Source organism: Budorcas taxicolor, chromosome 10 (assembly GCF_023091745.1).
Source record: "Budorcas taxicolor isolate Tak-1 chromosome 10, Takin1.1, whole genome shotgun sequence".
Classification (NCBI taxonomy): domain Eukaryota; kingdom Metazoa; phylum Chordata; class Mammalia; order Artiodactyla; family Bovidae; genus Budorcas; species Budorcas taxicolor.
This window is the reverse complement of record NC_068919.1, coordinates 49638112-49644115: the sequence shown is the minus strand read 5'-3', so window position 1 is coordinate 49644115 and position 6004 is coordinate 49638112. Positions and strand designations below refer to the sequence as shown.

At 39.0% G+C, this 6004-nt stretch overlaps 1 protein-coding gene across 4 annotated transcripts in view; it reads left to right on the top strand.

The window, feature by feature from the left end:
- Positions 1 to 1894: 1894 nt before the first annotated feature.
- RNF111 (ring finger protein 111) overlaps positions 1895 to 6004 on the top strand; it is an 82892-nt gene continuing 78782 nt past the window's right edge. For all 4 annotated transcript variants that reach the window (XM_052646650.1, XM_052646649.1, XM_052646648.1 and 1 more), the window contains exon 1: positions 1895 to 2188. The gene's annotated coding sequence lies outside the window, so the exon portion shown is untranslated. The remainder of the gene's footprint in view (positions 2189 to 6004) is intronic.

The following is a 6004-nucleotide window of genomic DNA, read 5'->3' as shown; positions in this document are numbered from 1 at the left end:
GAATAATACCAAATATACGAAAGACCTGAACTGGTACAGAGTACAGAGAGGAATGGGTGGATTTTCAATATTTGAAATGTTTCATTGGCAGAATTGGAAGTACTTACTGCCTGATTAGAGGTAGGGAGTGAGGAACAGAGAGTTATCAAATATGACCATTATGTTCCTCATTAGATAACTTGGTCCTATTGAAAGAGACAGTGAAACCTGAGATGGATGAGATTTAAACACTATATATGTACATTCATTTATTTATTTTGGACAAGATGCATTAGAATTGCCTGTGAGACATAACCAGTAAACAGCCATATGGGTCTGGATCCCAGTTAGCACTGTGCAACAGAAGTATCACATGAGTTACTAACATAGTTTAAAATTTTTAACCTGCTTTTGATTTTTAAAACTTGAGGTATAATTGACATTTTCTTTCTTTTCTCCCCCACCTTCCTTTCTTTTTGGAAACAGATTTACAAAGTTCAAATCAATTAAACACCTGCTATTTTCATCACCGAAATTTTTTTTTAATTTTTAAAAAATCACTGCAGATGGTGACTGCAGCCTCCTTGGAAGAAAAGCTTTGACCAACCTAGACAGCACATTTAAAAACAGAGACATTACTTTGCCAACAACGGTCCATCTAGTCAAAGCTATGGTTTTTCTAATACTCATGTATGGATGTGAGAGTTGTACCATAAAGAAAGCTGAGCGCGAAGAATTGATGCTTTTGAATTGTAGTGTCGGAGAAGACTTGAGAGTTCCTTGGACTGCACGGAGATCAAACCAGTCAATCCTAAAAGAAATCAGTCCTGAATATTCATTGGAAGGACTGATGCTGAAACTGCAATACTTTTGCTACCTGATGCAAAGAACGGACTCATTGGAAAAGACCCTGATGCTGGGAAAGATTGAAGGGAGGAGAAGGGGACGACAGAGGATGAGATTGTTGGATGGCATCACCTACTTGATGGACATGAGTTTGAGCAAGCTCCAGGAGTTGGTGATGGGCAGGGAAGCTGGGCATGCTGCAGTCCATGGGGTCACAGGGTTGGACGTGACTGAGCGACTGAACTGAATGGAAAGATTCTTTTTCCATATAGGTTATTACAGAATATTGAGTAGAGTTCCCTATGCTATTCAGTAGGTTCTTGTTGGTTATCCATTTTACACATAGTGGTGTGTACATGTCAACCCCAAACGCCCATCTATCCCTATTCCCAACCCCTTCCCCTAACCTCTAAGTTCACTCACTGGAATTTGAAAGGAAGTTTTACTGATTCCAAGGCCTACATCCCTTTTGCCTACAGCCTATTAATGCACGTAATGAAGCATCTGTTGTCTCCTGATTTTTATAAAATAAGAAAACATATGATTGTACAGTTAGTTCCCAGGATATCTATTACCATTTTTTATCTGATTTTGAAAGCAAATTCATCTCAACGGTGATGATCTCATTGGTAAGGATGATTTGAGTACCATTTGCTGTGACAGACTAAACCATGGCGTTTTTGTTCGTTACCTTAAGTATAGTTATTAATTCTGTGGTTGTAACTTTCAGTTATGAAAAAAATCAACCAAGATGTAGTCAATATTTTGTTTAATACTGAATGCATTTCACAAATGAACATAAAACGGGCTTTATGACTTCGTTAGGTTTCGGCAACAGACTGATAAGGCGAGTACAAAGGGGGAGGGCCAGCGAAGAGGGAGCCGGACGGTGAGAAACAGGCATCTGAGCAAGCGCAGAAACAAACATGTTAATGGAGGATTGAAGGCTACTGCGCTCTCACTTTGCGAACTGTCGTAAAGCTGTGAGTGTCGTGCTTCCTCGGTAGAGGAGGGATTGGTTAGGCGGCGGCGACTGGAGAGCAGCAGCAGTGGCGGCGACGGTGGCGAGGTGTTCGGTCTGCGCAGCATAGAAACGCCCGCAGTTTCGGGGAACGAGTTCCCGTGGGACCAAATTAGGCATTCTGAACCCAAGCCGGGTCAGCTGGGCCGAACCAGGCGCTGCCGCTGGTACAGTTTTGGTGGCGGTGACAGACGCTGCTCTTGACCGTAGGGGCCTCTTAGGCCAACATCTGAGGCGCAGATCACTGGCTCTCGACGCATCCTCTTCCCCGCTCACATCTCCTGTCTTCCTTCCTGGGCCAGCGATTCCCAGAGCCTGGGAAGAGGGTGGCTAATGATTCAGGTGAGGGGGCCGGGGGGAGGGGATCGATTGGAGGCCGCGCGTGCGCGCAACGGGGGAGGGGCCGGGCTGGAGGGGAGAAAGAGGAAGGGCTGCGGCCGCGGAAGGCTGGGGTCGGCGGCCGGCCGGTTACTGCTGGCTCCGTTGTGGCTTAGGGTCGAGGTTTCCGCGGAAGATTTAATTGTGTTTGACAGAGCGTTCGTCTACAGACACACCCACCCTCCTCAGTAAAGGACGGTGGGTGAGGGGATTTCTTTCCCCTTTTTGACTCTCTAGAGTCTTAGGACAGGGGCTGAGGACTGAGGCGTGGGAGTGCGATTTGACAATGGAGTGATGAAGGTAACCCGCACCCGGGGAGTTGGAGGGCGCTAAGGCAGCCCTGACGGTTAGGGAGTTGCCTCCTTCTGTGATCAAGGAAACGTAGACCGCAGAACAGCAGAAATACAGACGCGTCAGATTTTGTAAAGAGTTGGTTGGCTGGCCATTAAAAAAGCTTAATATTTTTATTATTATCATAATTTTTTTTTTACAGAGTTTATCAGAGCCGGTAGCAATGTTGTTGTGGAAATATTTGTTCTGTGCTGCAGAAATGAGGTTTGTCACATAGTTCTTAAATAGGTTAGAGTAGATCTTTACAGATAAGTTCTTAACTCAGGTCTAAGTTTTAACATTTAAAAAAATACCAGGAAGTATAGGGTGTTCGTTTAATTTGTTCGTGTTTGTAGTGTGGGGTGACTCCATTGTATTGCATGCTTTCCTGTTTCTTGATTTACGTGCAGGATGAATTTAGAGCTCTCTGGGGAGATAAGATGCCAGCTGACATAGATTTCATTTTATAGTTCATAACGCTTTTTGTACCTGAGTTAATCCAAACTTATTTCATTTGGTGTTTTATGTTTAATTTTCTTGTTTTAGGGATCTCTTCAACCAAAAAGCACAGACTGGGAAAAAGATAACTAAGGTTCCATTTCCTTTCCCATTTGTGTTTTTTTTTTTTTTTTGTCATTGCTTTCAAATGTTAGTATGTGATTTGGATATCACATAGAAGTTTTAAAATACTAGTTTCACTAGAGTGAAAGTCTACATTTTGATACTTTGTTACTGTATGTTTTTGGTAAAAATTTTCATGTCAGTGTAAGCAGTGTTGTTTTTCATATCAAACAATAGCGTTTAGTTGTGTTTATGAGACAGAACAAGTAGAACCCTTTCACTCGGAAAAGAATCTTAATTATTTTTTCATGCCTTGCTTTGTTTTACTCCCGTCCATCTCTTGTCATTTTAACCTTGGACAAATGACATCTGTCCTGTGCATTTATTTGCCTCTACAATTCCTACTAGTATTCTAGGAACTGACAAGGGTATTTATGAATAGGTCTGAATAATATTGTAGGGAAACTAGGAAGAGTAGAGCCTCTTCTTGTTTATCAGGGTTGCTGTATCTTATGTGTATGGATCTTTCTGTCACTTTCCCCCTTAGTGTCTTTTGGTCACTTGCATGTTCTTCACTGGAGTTGGTTTTTGAAGAAAGATATAGTAAGAAATAATTTCGTTTTGAATGCATCATAGTGGAAGTTTCACCTTCACAGGTTTCACATCAGTACTCAATTTCTGCAAGTAGTTGAAAAATAACTATACTGATCTTTAATATAAGAAGTCAATAATTTACTTGTTTAAAATGAAGGAATGATCAGCAGATACTTCTAAATAGTTATTTTCACTTTAAAATGTAAACTGAAATAGAAACTTGATTGAATCAAACCAGTTAGTTTTTTTCAGACGTTTATTGTATTATTTTGTCAAAAAGGGGTTTCTATAACATGCTTTACTTAGAGTATAATTATAGGTGTCCTTGTTTTGACTTTTCCTCTGGTGACTAGGATTTCAATAGGAAAAAAAAGTGACATTACTAAAAATGATGGTAAAGAATATTATAACTTGATATTAGCATTCTATGAGTGACATTATCTTATGAAAGAGTATAGGGTTGGAGACAGGAGATATGGATTTTAGATGTAGCTTTGCTTTCTGTTCGTTAGGTCTGTGACTTTGTATGACCACCCTGGGCCTCAGATCTCTCTCAGCTGTCAAATGAGAAGTGTGGGGCAGATAACTCTAGTTTTCTCCAGGTCTCAAATTTAATGGTTTGCATTTTTAGTTAGGTGTTTTTAGTATTAATTGTATTCATCATGACCCATTCCCCAGAAAGAAATGCTATCTGAAAATGTAAAATTCTTCCATGGTATATGTATATTAGAGATGGGGTGGGGGAGGGAGAAGAAAAAAAGCGAGTGAGCTGTGGTCTAAATAATACTTCTGTCACGTTGTAGATATTAACTCCTAATTTAATAGCTCTCATATGATACTAAAAAACATGAAACTTTATTTTACTCCTGGTAATGTGCTTTAAATCATTCTGAATACATTTTCTTTCAGAAACCTGTAATCATTGTTCAGTAAAAGTCCAGAAATGCTTTTGAATGCTTTATACCTCTAATCTTTATTTGCTGTATCCCATAGTGTCTTGGTAACAGCTGGCCTGGGTTTCTGCAGGTACTCAATTTATATCATGATGTGAGCAGTGAGCTACAAATGTTTAAAAAAATACTAAACTGAACTTTTACTGCTTTGCTATTTAATCATTAAGTAAGTATTATTGATTGTCTCATGTTATTGACATTATTCTTGGCCTTCAGTGAAGCAGGCACTCTGCCTTCTTGAAGTGGATGTTGTATTAGAGGAAATAATAAACAGAACAGCATTATGTAGTGGTAAGTGCCATGAAGAAAACAGGGGCATATAATGGAGAATGAATGAAAGTGGGACTCTACTGTGCATTGAGAGGTTAGAAAGGGCTTTTTTTTTTAGAGGTAATATTTGATTTGCAATCAGTGATTAGAAAGAATCAGCTATAGTGGCAATCTGGAGGAAGATGGCTGCAGACAGAGGGAATAGTAAATGCATTAGATTGGGTTTGATTCTAGAGAATCTACAAGTGTGAATTAATTAATTGGTTTGTCTAATAGAGTTTTTCACAATTACTAATAGACAGTAGTAAAAAGGTTAAAAATATTTATGTGTAGTGACCAAATGTAATGTGTTGACATTATTTAAGTCCTGACTCAAACCAATTGTAGAAAGTAATTTCTGAAACACTTAGGAGGAAATTTGAATGTAGATAGCTGTTAGATGATATCAAGGGATTATTGTTAGTTTTTGTGAAGGATACTAATGGCATTATATTTGTATAAGAAAATTCCCATTTATAGAGATGAAAACTGAAGAATGAGGAAGAGAAATAAGATGTCTGGTATTTGTTTAAAAGTATTTCAGAGCGAAAAAAAGATGTGAGAGATGAGTGCAGATGAAGCAATTGTGAAATATCCTGATAATTGTGTTGGAGTGGTAGGTATATGCATAGTAATATTCTGTGCTTTTGTGAGGTTTGAAAATGTTCATATTTTAAAATGCATTTAAAGTAATTGATAGCCTATTTAGATGTCCTCTCCTTTTCTTTCTCTTTCTCTCAATTTTGAGAACATGTAGACTTTTATTTCTCTTTCTAAACATTGATCATTTATTCAACAAATATGTCTGCTGTATTTCAGGCCCTGTGTCAACGGTTGAGTTAAAACAAAGAGCAGGACCTTAAGGCCTGCCTGCAAAGGAGCTTATGGTTTGCTGGATGAATGGAGAATCCCTCATTGTGGTCTGTGTTGACATGAAGTCATAGATTTCTGTGTTTTCCTGAGGGTATACAGGATCAGCATCTTAGTGTTTATGTGGTTACTTAAAAAGCATCTTTCTTAAGACTTCCTTGGC